We start from the raw sequence: 18,662 nt of genomic DNA, 5'->3' as shown, positions 1-18,662 counted from the left end.
ACTTATTCGTTAAAAGAAAACGAAAGCAGTTTTCGCTTGAATAAAATTAAAAATAAATAACAAATAAATAGTTAAAAGATAAATAAATAGATAAAATTTGTTTCTTTTTCAGAAAATCGTTAAAAAGTTAAAAGATTAAAAATAAGTTAATAAAACAATTATGCACTAATGTCCATTTGACTAGAAGGAAACTAATTTCTATAAATGCGAAAATAAAGTTGAACCCGTTAGAAACATTTGATCGTTCAAAACTTCGAAACCATCCCTGGTGTGTTTATGGATTTCCAAAGCCTCTAGTAGATTCATTCTTGTACCTTTTTGGGCAAAATGTAGAATTTCCATCGTGTCTTTAGGTTTATGCCCTGAATCCACTAGGTGCTTTGCAAACGTAGAATCATCAGTATTGTTTCGATACGATCTTAAATGTTCCCTTTTTCTCACTTCAAAATTTCGTCCGGTCTGCCCCAAGTATACTCCCAAACAATCTTCGCAGGTTAACTTGTAGATACCAGATTTCTTCATTTTCTCCACTTTGGACTTATTGTTCAATAAGAAATTAGACAACTTTACAGGAGGTTTAAAAGCTATATTAACTCCATGTGATTTTAAAATTTTTCCAATTTTATAGGATATGTTCCCATAAAAGGAGATGGTTTTATAGCCTTGTTGTATTATAGTACCTGGATTGTACAAAGTGCTTTTTGTAAAGTTGTTCAATTTCTTCTTAATGAGAGAATCTATTACATAATCTTCAAATCCATTACTTGCAGCGATGCTTTTTATAGTAGTAAATTCTTTTGCCAAATTTTTATCACTTAGTGGGATATTCAAAGCTCTATGGATCATTGAATTAAAAGCAGCCATTTTGTGGGCACGTGGGTGGAGAGAATCCACTGGAATGGTGGTATCTGTGTACGTGGGTTTTCTGTAGATATCAAACTCAAAATGGTCATCTACCCTGCTTAATTTTAGATCCAAAAAGTTTAAGGACTTGTTCACTTCCCTTTCTAAGGTGAATTTTAATTTGGAGTCAAAAGAATTTACATGATCCAAAAAATTGTTCATTTGTCGATCCGATCCGTCAAAACATAGAAAAATATCATCCACGTATCGAAACCAAAGGATGACATGTTGTTTTGACTGAGGTGACAATAATATCCTTTTTTCTAACGATGACATGTATATTTCTGCAAGTAAGGGACTCAAAGGACTACCCATAGCCAAACCATTTTTTTGATGGAAGAATTTGTTGTTGAATTCAAAGTAATTTTGATCCAAAGTTAATTGGAGACACTCCAGAATTTCATCTTTAATTATCGGATTAACTAGTTTCTGGTCCAGTAAATCTGATATCAATTTTACGCAGTCTTTACCTGAAATGTTTCCAAACATATTTGTTACATCCAGTGAAGCAATTTTGTAACCAGTCTTCATTTTGAACTTTTTAAGATGTTTTGTAAGTTCAACTGAGTTTTTTATCCCATATTTGCTCGTGAACCCAGTTTTCGATGTGATAATAGTATGTAGTTTCTTGCTTAATTTATGTACAGGACAGCCTACATGCGAAACTACAGGTCTAATGGGAGCATCTTCTTTATGAATTTGAAAAGCACTTTGTACAATCCAGGTACTATAATACAACAAGGCTATAAAACCATCTCCTTTTATGGGAACATATCCTATAAAATTGGAAAAATTTTAAAATCACATGGAGTTAATATAGCTTTTAAACCTCCTGTAAAGTTGTCTAATTTCTTATTGAACAATAAGTCCAAAGTGGAGAAAATGAAGAAATCTGGTATCTACAAGTTAACCTGCGAAGATTGTTTGGGAGTATACTTGGGGCAGACCGGACGAAATTTTGAAGTGAGAAAAAGGGAACATTTAAGATCGTATCGAAACAATACTGATGATTCTACGTTTGCAAAGCACCTAGTGGATTCAGGGCATAAACCTAAAGACACGATGGAAATTCTACATTTTGCCCAAAAAGGTACAAGAATGAATCTACTAGAGGCTTTGGAAATCCATAAACACACCAGGGATGGTTTCGAAGTTTTGAACGATCAAATGTTTCTAACGGGTTCAACTTTATTTTCGCATTTATAGAAATTAGTTTCCTTCTAGTCAAATGGACATTAGTGCATAATTGTTTTATTAACTTATTTTTAATCTTTTAACTTTTTAACGATTTTCTGAAAAAGAAACAAATTTTATCTATTTATTTATCTTTTAACTATTTATTTGTTATTTATTTTTAATTTTATTCAAGCGAAAACTGCTTTCGTTTTCTTTTAACGAATAAGTTTTAACGTTTTTTAATCATACAATTGTTTTTATTTATTTTTTAAATCTACAGGTTTAATATCACCTGATTATTACATAATTTGCAAATTTGTATTTTAGTATAAATACAGGTACGTTGTTGTTTTAAATTCTATTGTTCTGAAGATGACTAACAAGTTGAAATGATCATCAACAAAATATTTTGATAAACAAAATTTTTAAAAATAAAGTGGATTTTAAGCAAATAAAATGTGTTTAATTAATGTTAATAATTTCCACAAATTAACGCTCTCAAACTTAAATTACTTAAAGCAAGCAAGCTTATCTGAGCAACTTAAATATTATTTTAAACTACGTACCAAAACTAGATTAATTGGACAAAATTTATGGTTTATCCAATCATGTTTAAAATTTAAAGTTTTTCCTAAATTTGTGAATTTAAAATGTAAAACGCTTAACAATACTGTGACAAAAGTTTTAAAGCAAGCCAAGATCTTATGGTTGAAAGAGGAAGCAAAGTTGTGGTTCATAAAAAGGAATTGTCTGTTTCATTATTTAAAAGTGCTGCACGATGAATTAATCTTCAAACTGCATTATTTGGAATTTGAAGTATTTAATGAAAAATGTAGAAATTTCAACAATATACTTATAAAAAATAAATATAATCAACAAAATATCAAGTTGAATAATTTAATTAAAGACAAAGCTCTTAAAGAAATAATTAAACCTACACCTACAATTAGTTTTGAAAAAAGAACCATTAACATGACCACAGTAAAATTTGACGATAATGAATTACAATTATTGAACAAAGGTTTAAAATATGCTCCACAAGTTAAATTCAATAATGTAAAAGAAAACTTAGTTATTGATACTGAATTGGCATTGAAGAACAAAAAGGACAATTTAGCGAAGGAATTAATAGGAGAACTCATTTCAAAAGATATAAATATTCCGTACGAGCCCACTATAACCAAATCAATAAAATCAACTAAACAAAAAATTGAAGATAATAATTTAATTTTGACAAGGGCTGATAAAGGTAATTCTATTATCATTTTAAAAAAACAAGACTACGTGAATAAAATATCAGACTTTATATACAAAGAAAAAATTACTCGACTAAAAAAAGATCCAACAACAAAATTTCAAACTGCCTTAAAAGATGTGCTCAAAAACACTAACACATTATTCTCGAGCTACGAAAAATATAATTTACCTGAAATGAATCCTAGTGCTCCAAGATTATATGGACTGTTAAAAATTCATAAAGAAGATGCTCCCATTAGACCTGTAGTTTCGCATGTAGGCTGTCCTGTACATAAATTAAGCAAGAAACTACATACTATTATCACATCGAAAACTGGGTTCACGAGCAAATATGGGATAAAAAACTCAGTTGAACTTACAAAACATCTTAAAAAGTTCAAAATGAAGACTGGTTACAAAATTGCTTCACTGGATGTAACAAATATGTTTGGAAACATTTCAGGTAAAGACTGCGTAAAATTGATATCAGATTTACTGGACCAGAAACTAGTTAATCCGATAATTAAAGATGAAATTCTGGAGTGTCTCCAATTAACTTTGGATCAAAATTACTTTGAATTCAACAACAAATTCTTCCATCAAAAAAATGGTTTGGCTATGGGTAGTCCTTTGAGTCCCTTACTTGCAGAAATATACATGTCATCGTTAGAAAAAAGGATATTATTGTCACCTCAGTCAAAACAACATGTCATCCTTTGGTTTCGATACGTGGATGATATTTTTCTATGTTTTGACGGATCGGATCGACAAATGAACAATTTTTTGGATCATGTAAATTCTTTTGACTCCAAATTAAAATTCACCTTAGAAAGGGAAGTGAACAAGTCCTTAAACTTTTTGGATCTAAAATTAAGCAGGGTAGATGACCATTTTGAGTTTGATATCTACAGAAAACCCACGTACACAGATACCACCATTCCAGTGGATTCTCTCCACCCACGTGCCCACAAAATGGCTGCTTTTAATTCAATGATCCATAGAGCTTTGAATATCCCACTAAGTGATAAAAATTTGGCAAAAGAATTTACTACTATAAAAAGCATCGCTGCAAGTAATGGATTTGAAGATTATGTAATAGATTCTCTCATTAAGAAGAAATTGAACAACTTTACAAAAAGCACTTTGTACAATCCAGGTACTATAATACAACAAGGCTATAAAACCATCTCCTTTTATGGGAACATATCCTATAAAATTGGAAAAATTTTAAAATCACATGGAGTTAATATAGCTTTTAAACCTCCTGTAAAGTTGTCTAATTTCTTATTGAACAATAAGTCCAAAGTGGAGAAAATGAAGAAATCTGGTATCTACAAGTTAACCTGCGAAGATTGTTTGGGAGTATACTTGGGGCAGACCGGACGAAATTTTGAAGTGAGAAAAAGGGAACATTTAAGATCGTATCGAAACAATACTGATGATTCTACGTTTGCAAAGCACCTAGTGGATTCAGGGCATAAACCTAAAGACACGATGGAAATTCTACATTTTGCCCAAAAAGGTACAAGAATGAATCTACTAGAGGCTTTGGAAATCCATAAACACACCAGGGATGGTTTCGAAGTTTTGAACGATCAAATGTTTCTAACGGGTTCAACTTTATTTTCGCATTTATAGAAATTAGTTTCCTTCTAGTCAAATGGACATTAGTGCATAATTGTTTTATTAACTTATTTTTAATCTTTTAACTTTTTAACGATTTTCTGAAAAAGAAACAAATTTTATCTATTTATTTATCTTTTAACTATTTATTTGTTATTTATTTTTAATTTTATTCAAGCGAAAACTGCTTTCGTTTTCTTTTAACGAATAAGTTTTAACGTTTTTTAATCATACAATTGTTTTTATTTATTTTTTAAATCTACAGGTTTAATATCACCTGATTATTACATAATTTGCAAATTTGTATTTTAGTATAAATACAGGTACGTTGTTGTTTTAAATTCTATTGTTCTGAAGATGACTAACAAGTTGAAATGATCATCAACAAAATATTTTGATAAACAAAATTTTTAAAAATAAAGTGGATTTTAAGCAAATAAAATGTGTTTAATTAATGTTAATAATTTCCACAAATTAACGCTCTCAAACTTAAATAACTCAACTATAAACGCTCGTGGATAAAATCGCTTAAAGATTCCAATGACCAAGAACAATTCAATCGCACAGAAATAAATCTTATAGCCACAGAATTCTATAAAAATCTATACAGCCATGAAAGGGAGTCAGAAATACTAGAAACAAAGTTTGATCTTAATATTACTGATGAAGAAATACCCCCAATTTTAAATGATGAGATAGAATTTGTATTGGAAAATTTAAAATTAGAAAGAGCAGCAGGGCCAGATGGAATTACAAATGAACATTTAAAGTTTGCCAAAGATGTGTTATGTGAGCCGCTGAAAATTCTATTTAATAAAATATTAATAACTGGTAAAATTCCTGAAGAATGGCGGTTGACAAAAATTACACTAATTCATAAAAAAGATGAAAAAAATAATATTTGTAATTATAGGCCAATTAGCCTCACATCAGCTGTTTACAGAGTCTTTAGCAAGGCTATACAAATACGAATTTCTCCAATACTAAATGAATACCAATCTCCAAACCAAGTTGGATTCAGAAAAAATTTTTCAACATTGGACAACATCTTAACTATAAATCAAATTATTGAAAAAACAACAGAGTACCAAAGAACAATATATATGGCCTTTATAGACTTCAATAAAGCATTTGACTCTGTATTTCATAAATATATGATATATGCGTTATATAACAGCGGATTACACTTCAAATATATAAATCTGATCAAAGAAATGTACACCAATAATAAGATGTATGTAGAAACAGAAATATCAGGACCAACTTTTGAGCAAAATAGAGGTGTGAGACAGGGTGATCCCCTGTCCGCAGATATTTTCAACTGCATCCTAGAAACTATATTCAGACATATGGAATGGGATAGTTATGGCTTAAATATAAATGGAGAGTATCTATCCAATCTCAGGTTTGCAGATGATGTAGTAATCTTTGCTGAATCAGCTGAAAAGCTGGAGACTATGTTAATGGAACTAGCTACAGAGATTAAAAAAGCGGGGCTATCCATCAATTATAATAAAACTGCAATCATTACCAACGGTACATACAGAAAAATATCAATTGAAGGGTATGAATTGAAATACACCGAAGATTACATTTACTTAGGACAGCTAGTTAGTTTCGTCAACAAGGAAACAAAAGAGGTGCAAAGAAGATGTATTACAGCTTGGAAGAAATTCTGGTCCTTAAAAGAAATTTTAAAAGGAAACTTTCATTGGACAATTAAGCAGAAAGTCATGGATACATGCATCTTACCGGTAATGCTCTACGGATGTCAAACTTGGTCTAGGAAAGACACAACAAACACAGCAATAGGAGTGTGTCAAAGAAAAATGGAAAGAGCAATACTAAATATACGACTACGCGATAAAATAACAAACAACAGTATCCGTCGTAAAACAGAACTTAAAGATGCGGTCTTCATGGCAAAAAAACTCAAGTGGTCTTGGGCCGGTCACATTCTAAGAACGCAAGATGACCGATGGACTAAAAAACTAATATATTGGACACCTAATTACTGCAAAAGAAGGCAAGGAAGGCAGAATATAAGATGGATGGACGAATTTAAACGCTATGCTGGTAACGAGTGGACCAGATTTGCAAGGGACAGACATGCGTGGAAAAATGCCATAAAAATCTTGCCAGCAATCTAAAAAACATAAAAAATTTAAAATTACTTTTCCTTAAAAATGGAGGAGAGGCCCATACCCACTTAGTGGGTCCAGTGGCTAATTATTATTATTATTATTATGGATGCATATATAATTGTATGGATTGCATTTAAGACTTACATTTAAAATTTAATATTCTTGTTTCACAAATTAAAATAAATAATTATGATAATTTACATTTGAAAAATAATATTTGTTCAATTTGATTTTTTATTTTCACAATTTTTAATGCATTAAGTTTAATTAATTCGTGTTTTTCAATAATTTTAATTTGACATTTCTACATCATTAACATGTAAAGAATTGCAAATTAGTCATAACAGCCCCCTTTAACTCCAAAATTTTTCACTGGAAGCGCCGGCATCGATTTTATTCTCCCTACCATGATTACGCACACAACGAATACAGTTTTATCAGTGTTATATTGATATCGACTCTCTATCGAGAATTTCTATATTGGTATATATTATTTTAACTCTAAACATATATTTCTTATTATTGAGTAAGTAAATATATCCCAATACAATAAGTAATTCTAATATAAGTATATCCTTATCGAATAAGTCGACAAGTTAAATACATATATTAGAAATTCTAAATTTAACAATATATAGTTCGTATATTAATTTGTCAATATATTCAATATTTGCTCAAATATCAAACAATATATTATAAATGCGAAAGTAAGCATGTTTGTTTGTTTGTTTGTTTGTTACGCTTACACGCTTAAACTAGCGAATAGTTTTTAATGAAACAGTACAGCAATATAGCTGATATATCAGAATAACACATGAACTATAATTTATAAAGATAGATTAAAGAAAATAAATAAAATAAAAAAATTTAATTTAATTTGACATTTGAAATTACCATAAATTTCAGATTTCTGTAAAATTAGTCAATATAAAATATTTCAAGGCCATCTTCTCTGATATACTCCATGGATAATTACTATTATACATTTAGAAAAATAATATATTTTACCTGTGTACAACAATCCCCCCTTACCATTATTTCGAGTGTTATAGAAAAGCTATAAGCGAGAGCAATCTTTATCAAACCTTTTTTAACCCAGCCTTTTACTTTTAAACCCAGCGAAGCGCGTAAGTATCAGTCTAGTCAAACAATAATTATCTTTCGAAAGTTCGTTGAAGAGTACATTTATTAATGACTATATTTCTATGAATTTTTCAGGAGATAAACTTTGAAATGATACGCAAGCGGTAGTGAATATGATCTCTATTCTATGAAATCATAAATTATAGTAAAGTTTCTTCTTTAAAACTTGTCTTATGGTAAATATTTACAACCCCCTAGCCCTAAAATGGATTACGATTCTGATCTGAATGCCACTTGCATTAGTCGATAAAATCTCTCCAAAATGATTTTCATTTATTTCTCCCTCTTCGATAATTTTCATTTACGTTAGCTTCGAAATTTAACGATTACAATGTTTTTTCTTAAATATGAGCGCTATTTATGTCAATTTTTTATAGATAATATCGGCGTTAAGATTGTTATTCGTTAATTTGGAGGGTAATTCTACCAAAGTTCCAATATATTTTCAGTTTCTGTTTTTTTTTCTTCGATTAAAGCCTGGTCTCGAATGGGCAAAATTCAATTTATATGTTTTAAAACATTAAAATATAAAAAACTAGCATTACACACGGTAAGAACTATTTTGTGGATATTAATATGTGAGTATCGGTGTGAACGCCATACTGATTTGATGGAATAGCAACATTAGAAATAGTTATGGCGGACGACCTAATGCAGTTTGAGCGTCAGATTCAAACTGATTAGCGATAACTACAATACTTTTGGTAAAGAACCCTATTCAATACTGTAATATTACTTATTCGAACAGAGATACTATAGTATCTGTCTCTATACCATACCAACATTGTAGTAAACGCCATACATTTCTAATAGAACAGTAAACTTTATTCGAAAATATTAAGTTGATTAGCTTTAAATTAAAACAGTATACGATGTACCAACATTTCAAATCCTCACATGTCAATAATATATTTTAAAATTATTGTAATTGTTCGAATTACATAACTTGAGGGTTTCAAGATTAATTGAAGAGACCACCAAGGTTGTTTTTTAAGTATACGGAAAGAATTAATTATATAAAAAATTATTTGTTTGAAATTTTAAAGCCTAGGTATGCGTATACCTGAACTGAAACAAAACAACAACAAAAACTGTCGGTATTGAAAGTATTGAAACCAATTATTAACGAACATATAGTTTAAAAAAATGTTGTACAATGATGTTCGGATGTTTAGACATTGCTAATCATATTAATATATTAACATAAGCAAACATTTTGATTCAAAGCAAGAAATATAACTCTTTTTCTTTGAAACTTGACGTATGATAAATATTTCCATTTTAATACTGTGAGATCCATGAATACTTTAAACTGAATTTCTATACGTAAATGATTACGTTTTTGTTCGATATATTTCACAAGTCAAAGAAACAAGTTAGTTAATGGGCAGTCGTTTTTGTGGTTCGTACATGAATTCTATATGAATGTATTTAATTTTAAAAATGACGATTTTGATATTAAACTGTTTGAATTGCTTCGCTTGGATTTGTCTTTGAGCAATTAACACCTGTTAAACTCTAATTTAGTATAAACCCTTTGAATTATGTTGTTTTATAAACCAAAAAATGTTGGGTTTATACGCACACATTTTACGCAGACATCTTGGCCAAAGTTTTCAGGCGCAATGAAAAAGCTCGAAGCAATTTTCCGCAAACCATACAGTTTAGGCAAAAACAGACTGAAAATTTTACCCTAAAATTGTTATTTCGTATATTTTGTATAAAAACCTATGACATGTAGTTTCTTATAGGGTATTTTTGCTATCAATTACTGTATAAAATATTTGTTTTACAAAAAAAATTTTCAAACCTAAAATGTTTGCGTTTTTATAAAGAACAACTTTCTAATTTAAAGTGTTTGTCTAATGTTTGGCAGATAAGAATTAGAGTGAGGTTTTAATTGAACTAGAAAACTTAGATCGATTTCAATACCAGTATAAGATATGTGCCTTTGAAATTAATATTTTTTGGTTGAACCATTTTTCTAGATTCCACTTATTTTTCAAGTTCCAAGCATATGTCAACTTAAAAAAAGACACCATGTATTAGAATATGATATCATGTGGTTTAACTATAAGTTCATCTGAAATATGTTTGATGAAACAATCCCAGTAATTTCGAATTCAACTGTAAATACTTAATATTAGATAATGCTTAGTTTATAAACTATAGTTATTAACCACGAAATTCAAAATTATACATAACATGTGCGCTTAGATATTAAATAAATCAGAGGTCCATAGACAGTCAATTTTTGTCTGCATTTAGTTTCCATCTTTTTCGGTTATTTTCCTGAAAATTTCTGTTTAAGGGTGTCCAAGCACCAAGGCAGTTTTAAATCAAAAGCTATATTTTTTTTATATAAAGTTGGAGTAAGTGTAAATCAATTCTGAAAATTGTAGGAAGGGGGATGGTTGCCCGATTATTTAAATAAATAAATGACTTCAAAAATAAGCATATTTAACATTGGTTTTATGGTAAAACGGTAGATGGATGATACGTTTTCATAGATTTCTCCAAAACTAGTCGATGGGAAAAAAACTATTTAAATTAACGTTAAAACTTTAATAAATTATTGAAAAAAAAAACCGTTTTGCTCGACGTATTAATGTTGTATGAGCACGGTTGTAGGGAAAACTATTTAAATTAACGTTAAAGCTTTAATAAATTATTGAAGAGAAAAAAAACCGTTGTGCTCGACTAATTAAGTATGAGCACGGTAGTAGGGACACAAATTAAATAATATATTTATTTCAATTTTGATGGTGAATTATGTTATAACTTGACAATATAAGACCAAAAGTAAGAATAAAATTTGTCGACATCTAGAGTAATTTTCAAAATATCGAAAATTGAAAATTTTATTTAATTATTAAAATTCATCATCCAAAATGAAAATAAGGTACAAATGATTTCAACCCTAAATTTAAAATTGCCTTGGTGCTCGTACCACCTTAATAGGCGTTGTTCTGTATTTTTGTGGACGTGGTTCTCAAGGATTTGAAAAGGTAAGTTCAATTATCAAACAAAAGAAGAAATATCGGCAAAAAAATAAATTAGAATAAAAAAACCACGTTTAAAGCCTCAATTTTCTTTATATCCAACCTGAATCCTCCAATTTTTAATTCTACAAGAAGTAAACAATCCAAGAATTTCACTTAATAATGAGAATTTCACTTCATAATGAGATTTATTCATCTCAGCTCGATTTTGGTTCTACCAAGAGTTAGAAAACTGTTAATTAAGTATGATTGTTGGGTATTTAGAGGTTACTAGACCTTACGAACTGTAAAAATTGATTTTTCTACCAGCAGTGTACCTTTAAATTATTAGCAAGCACGAAAATTGTACGTCTATTGGTGGCTTTAAATATATAAAGCTGCTTGTAGTATATATACAAAATATTACTAAATCTGACAATAATATTATACATGTAACCAACAAATTTTGACTAGCAAAACTATTCTAGTATATGTAGTGTAAAACATAAGTTTACAAAATTATTACCACAAAACTTTAATTTTCATCCATGATAATACATCACATCAGCTATTTTGATGATACTAACACAACTTACACACCCATGAGCAAACACAGAGCCACTCAACATACCTAATACACAGTTAGTTTACATCGAAAGACCCAGGGAAATATGAATTATGAACTTTTATTAACAAAAATATATCATAAATATATGGAGGTTTCGATTACTTGTGGCTATTTATTACGCCATAATATTCTCTCATATTTTAAAAAATAATAAAATATTATATCCCCTGTTTAGAAAATTTGTTGAAAAAAGTTGGAGATTTTCCAAGAAAAATAATTTTTTTACTATCTTGAAAACTTTTGGAGAACTTATAATAATATTACAGTGACTTTATACATTACAGTCTGTATCAAATCCGGTAGTTCTCAGTTTTAGCAGACTTGATTATGATGTTGTTGAAATGGGTGAAAATCAATCTTAGCCTATATAAGGAATTTCGTTAGTCTCCTTTATCAAAATTTTCTTGTTAATAAAAAAATAAAGGTAATAATAGTAAATAGTTGTATAAAATAGGAATAGAAACTTGTTTGATACGTTTTCTGCAACTTTGTATTGGTACCATTTAGGAAATATTGTAAAATTTAAATAATATTTAGTATGAAAATTTAGGTCAATATTTCCACAATATTTTCATCTCTTGACAAAAAATAAAATTTCATTGATTAAAACTTAATTTTATTTATGACTAAAAATTTACTGTGAACTAAATTTCTGTATTAAATAAGACACACTTATTTTCTTTTGTAAAATCAACCATAATTTACAAAATTTACTGTGAACTAAATTTCTGTATTAAATAAGACACACTTATTTTCTTTTGTAAAATCAACCATAATTTACAAAATTTACTGTGAACTAAATTTCTGTATTAAATAAGACACACTTATTTTCTTTTGTAAAATCAACCATAATTTACACAACTTTATTTGAACACCGGTGTTGTGTTCGTCCGTTATTTAGAGTTACAGTCATAAAATAATTTAACGGCTGTCATTAAGGAATTATGGGTATAAACATTGATCGTAAATATGTTAAATAGTTATTTGAAAATTCATGAATCAGGCAATGGGCGAGCAAGACGGTGATATTTAATCGAATCAAACGTGTTTCTCGACGACAGTGGAAACAAATTTTACGCTAGAACGAAAATTATATTGGTAATTGGATTCTAAATAATAGTATTTTTTATCAGTACGTGTAAAAAACTTCATAAGAGGAGAAGCGGGAGGAGCCAGCTGTATTCAATAAAATTGGGATATTAGTGAAATTTTTTAACGCCACCATAATAACTGGTAAGAAGCTTTGTGCTATACTCATTCTCACAGATTAAGAAATTGTGAATTTTTTTAAGGAAATCATAATAGTTCACTCATTTAGGTTTTCCTCACCTTTTAGTTAGGCCGTTTCGATACCAAAACGAAAATGTTACCAAAAAACTGAATTAAAACGCCTTCTGTATAAATTTCAGGTCGATCCTCTATTTTAAGCTTTTCTCGATTCCTTAAGCTTTAAGCTTTGAAATTATACCAAAATTTAAAATTGAGTATAAAAATGAAACACTCATAAACCCTTCATAGAATCAATATGAATTATGACAGGACGTATAAAAGGATGATTCATTGATAAATAAAATACCTACCTGGTCACCTGGTCACTGTTAGCTTGCAAAACCGTAAAGATAACTTTTAAGACCATAGAAAATATAAATAATTAAGGCAAAATCGAAATAAATTCCCTCGAATCAATATATATATATATATATATATATTTTTTTTTTTTTTGGTATTTTTACAAAGTTTGTGTATATGAAGCGATCTTTTACTTGAGATTGATTCAAATCTCGGGTGCCATTAAATCAAGTAAAGTTCAGTATGTTGAGTTTATATATTCAAGAAAAAAAAGAAGGGCTCAACCGGGATTTGAACCCGGGACCTCTCGCACCCAAAGCGAGAATCATACCCCTAGACCATTGAGCCGATATGTTGATTCAAAGAAGATTAATATTGCAGACAAAATTAAATACCTTTCACTGCTCTATCAAGTGGTTCTTTTATAACATACTTAACCAAAAATAAACTATAGTATTTTTTCTTATTCTGTTACATTTTTTTCTTTAAGTAAAATATACGTGTTTCGTTAACAAAAGCATTTTCGTAACTCAAACTTTATCAAGTATATCTCTCTGACTTGCCTGTCCATACACTAATTATTTTGTTGTAATGTAATTAAATAAAATTTCATTACTTTAAAATAATAGTAATATGCTTTTAAAATCTCATTTTGTACAAAACACAAGAACAACAAACAACAATACTAAATTTATTTTTTGAAAAAAAATACTACTAAAATAAAGACCATTTAATCACCCAATTATGTAAAAATAACTTTTTTATTAGGTATGTTCATTTTACATATACAATTTTATTACGTATACAAAATTTTTTATTAAATTTGTTTGTTACATAATCCTTACAAAAATAAAATACAAATGTACAAAGTGCTTTGTTATAATTGGAATATTGATTGACCATAGAATGTTGCGAGCAGACACGAAGGCGAACATCAAACATCCATGAAGATAGATAGAAATAAATTCGCCTTATGGTTAAACACTCGTTTTGTAGTTAGCCAATCAAAAAATAACTTGTTGCAGAGTTACAGATCCCCCACGCCCCCCCCCCCCATGAAACTCTGCAATTTTTATTAACAAGGGTTTAACACATTCTGACATCAGATAAGATGTGAATTTAGATCCACATGTGTAAATAATTTTTAAGCCCAGTAAATTTTAAGGATCATTTGAAGAAAAAGGAATGACCCTCAAACTAGAACGACCCCCCCCCCCGAAAAATTGCAAAACGATTTTTCTCTTTTGTGGAAAATTTTTTGAATTTTTTTGTTAATTTGACTTTATTTCGAATCGATTGGTGAAAATTCCATCTTTCTAGCATGTATTGAAGAAAAAATCGTTATTTTTGAGTGCTTTTTCGCGGGCTCACGTAACAATTAACAATCAATCACTTAAAATGCACTTAGGTCAAAAACGAGATGTTGAGTAAATTTTACACTACAAATAAAAATTGTAAACATCATAATTGTAAAAAACTGATCTAAGTGCATTATCCTTTCAGGCGCTACGATGACACAGGCAGACAAACACACAGACACACACACAAATAGCGGTCAAACTTATAACATCCATTTTTTAAGTTCGAGGGTTAAAAATAATTAAATTAAAATGTGGTTTATGTGATTTAGGTCGGTTGCTAAGGCTTTAAATAGTACCAGTACATAATATCAATAATTTCCAAATACTTTGTACAATTTTAATCTAAGTATTTTATAATTCACATTAAAATGTTTCTCATTAATTTACGTTTTTCACAGAAATAAGTAAAGTACTTACTTTATACATACATATGTTTGTTTCCTTTTATTTTTACCAAATTGTCTTTTGTGTGCGGGAAACCCCATTCATTTCACTTGAAACATATAAAAAAAAATATAAAATAAAGTAAAAAGAAAATTCCGAATTAAAATACTCTTCTACCATAATTTTGTTTCCTTTTATTTTTTGCTGAACAAGAAAAAATTTTTAATAATGTTTATATGAAATGTTTTTTAAAATGCTACTTGAAATATTTAATCACTTTATTCCATAAAATAGATATTTCTGGATTTGTAAATTTTGTTTTAGTTATATTTTTTTAGGATTTTGTATCTTTTGTAAGGAATAAATCGTGAAAATATATGCATCATTATATACTGATTGTAGGGTTAATAAGTGAAACCTTGCTCATGGTTAAAAATTTTATTTGTCTTTTAGTGATTTTTTCCCATTCATCAGAGTGGTTTTCGGTGTTTGATAAAATTTTGTTTAATCGTCTAAGCATTATGAACTTTTTATTGACCAATAATAAATTTTTCCACCGCCTCCATCATAAACAAATTATTTTGACTGAGACTACGGTAGGAATTTTTAGCTTGTACTTACCTTACCTGATATTATTAAAAGAAGCGCATGCAAACATAGTCCTTAGCTACAAGATATAACTTTTATGAAAGGTAAAAATATTGGGCTCAACCGGGATTTGAACCCGGGACCTCTCGCACCCAAAGCGAGAATCATACCCCTAGACCATTGAGCCGCTGTGTAATTGAATATTTAAAAAATAAAGAAATACCTTTCACTTTATATACAAGCCCACAGCTCTTTCATTACAATCATGCCTGACCAAAAAATCTAGTATGATTAATTTAGTTATAAAGAAAGTTTCCTCTATTCACTTTCCAATAACCCTTCACAAAACTGTATAAATTATGGACAAGCGTTGGACCTAACGAGCTTAATTCAATCTCCTTGAATTACGATGGTACTCCTCATCGTAAGCAGCTCCCCAAAATAGGTTAACTCTATGAAAAATGCTACAAATGGAAATGCTTATCTAGTTGATACGATAGGGAATATTCATGAAATTTAAAATTGGTTTAAATATTTTTCTTCCGTAACTTTCTTGACTGGACATTTCAACTAAACCCTTATTGTAGTAATTAATATCTTTTTAATTACTTAAAATTAATTAATTAAGAGTACAAATTCAGTGAGGGCATTTAAAAATTTCTAAAACGGAAATTCAAATTTGTATACGGACGTGACATCATAGCACTGGCTTGTCAAATTTGTATACATACTGTATGATATTTATTACTTACATTTTATGTAGTATTTCATTAAGTTATATTATTCTACGGCTTTTTATAAGAAAACTTAATATTAACGAGTGAAAAATTCTGTCTTGTAAATTCCGAATTCATTTTTTTTAGCATGTAAATTATACATTGAACTGTCACCAATTGACAGATCACGTACTTATGCATCATCAACAGAGAGCGCCAAAAGACTGCGTTTAAACATATCAAACAGTATTTATATTTTTTACTTTGTTATAGCGGTATAAACAATGAATTAAAAATATTAAAAAAATACATGAATATTCCCTATTGTCGATGAATATTATTGGAATATAGAATCCTGATGGTACAAGCTTAACTCAGACTAGACTAATTTTGTCTTTAAAATATAAATCTTTAAATCTCCATACAAGAGCTTTAAATTAATTATAAAACGGACAGTTGTAATAAAACATGAGGATCTGTTTTTTTTTTTTTTTTTTTTTTTTTTATAAAAATTTTTTATTTTGTTTTAAGAAAGTTTTGTGAAAAAAGTTGTTTTACCAAAACTAAATTTAATATGATGCACAAAAAAAGTGCATTATTTAATAAAATGAGATAATAACAAAAAAGATTTTGTCAGGGCGGGATTAACTTCCATATAAATTTATTTAGGCCTCAAGTCAAGATTCTCATTTGTTCTCAGTATTTGGAATACGCGTCCAAAACTAGAACTAGCCAAACACTTTTTTTCCTACATCTTTTTCGAGATGAGATAAATTTTAAAAGTTTTGGTAATATTTTGTGGTTTCAATTTTGAGAAAACTGAAAAAATTGTAGAAAATCCAAATTAAAAATATGATTTCCAGTATCAAAAATTTGGTATACATACTCAATACACAAATTTTTTATAGTTTTATAAAAAAATTAATATAGGCTAGATTGTATTTTTATGGGCCAAAGATCGTGTACAATTTTTAGAAGAAAAAATTAAAGTCGAAACGAATTCTTTAGTTAGAATAACAAACGAAGTACACAGGGGTAAACAACAGAGGTAGAATGAACGAGGGTTGGGGGGTATTATAAATAAAATAAATTTATTTCATACCGTGAAGAGCAGCTTGATGTAAAGAATGAAGTTCTAAGAAGAACGTATCTTTCCTGTTTTTGAATTGAGCGTACCATTAAAGAGATATTCAACCTCATTAATATTCGTTTTTAATTTTGAGAATTTCTCGAATTTTTCAAATTGCAAATTTTATAGCATAAAAACATTTAGAAAAAAAAAATTCTACAATTAGTTTTTTTTTTTTAATCATTTTTTATCTTTCAATTAAATGTTGGCGGAGATGTTAACGCTTCATATTCTAAAATAAAAATTTGCCACAAGAATCCAAATTTTTATACTTTAAAACTTTAAGCTACATATTTCTATAAATATTAAGGCAAGAAAAGAGGATAAATTGTAGTAAATTTTATTTTATAATCCTTTCCTTGTTATAAATATAAAAATCAAATCCAGGCAGGAAAGACAGGCTTTCATAGAATTTTTAATACACTGTTTCTTTTTAAAATTAGGTGTAGATGATCTACGTTTCTTTCACCTGATGTGATTAAATATCGCCGGATGTGTGGTATTGTCATCGAATTTCTATGGCAATTATAATTTAAATAGCTAAAAAGTATGATAAATAATTTTTAAGGAATTGACTTAATCGTTTCAAAGTCGATCATTTTCACCTTTACAGGCGGGATGCGTTTACTAGCCAGTAAACTAAACCGTTTTCAGATGCCAGGCGTACTTCACCCCGACACAATTTCAATAAGGAGAGAAATATTCAAAATTTAACCGTTCTTGATATCAACTTTTCTTGACAGTGCAAGTCTTTACACCATTGTATCGTTCTGCTCTTCCAATGCAATAGTTTTGACATACACTTCACATTTAGTGTTGATAATATAGAGAAAGTCGTAAAAGTTGTTAATATTTAAGAGAATATACCAAGTCAATTTTACGACCGTTTTATGTATTATAGTTTATGGGTTACATTTTTATATCGAAAAAGTTAATTGGCTGTAATGTATACGGGAATTATTAGAAAACACAACACAAGTGTAGGTTTTGAAATAAATATTAACATTAATAAAAACATGAGTCTAGCCGTCTGTCTGTTTTAGAGAACACACACGATTTAAAACGATCGAAACATTACACT

General features: G+C 28.9%; 1 protein-coding gene and 2 non-coding genes across 6 annotated transcripts in view; 1 reads left to right on the top strand and 2 right to left on the bottom strand.

Moving 5' to 3' along the window:
* The window catches only part of LOC123296429 (peroxidasin), a 493,576-nt gene that overhangs the window by 387,559 nt on the left and 87,355 nt on the right, over window positions 1-18,662 (top strand). The gene's annotated exons all lie outside the window — the stretch shown is intronic.
* On the bottom strand, window positions 13,680-13,751 carry Trnap-ugg. The gene has a single exon. It is a non-coding gene; the product is annotated as a tRNA-Pro (tRNA).
* Trnap-ugg lies at window positions 15,852-15,923 on the bottom strand. The gene has a single exon. It is a non-coding gene; the product is annotated as a tRNA-Pro (tRNA).

The sequence above is a fragment of the Chrysoperla carnea genome, chromosome 3 (genome assembly GCF_905475395.1).
Source record: "Chrysoperla carnea chromosome 3, inChrCarn1.1, whole genome shotgun sequence".
NCBI classification, from domain to species: Eukaryota; Metazoa; Arthropoda; class Insecta; order Neuroptera; family Chrysopidae; genus Chrysoperla; species Chrysoperla carnea.
Note: the sequence above shows the minus strand (reverse complement) of the source record. Positions and strands in the feature narration are given on the sequence as shown.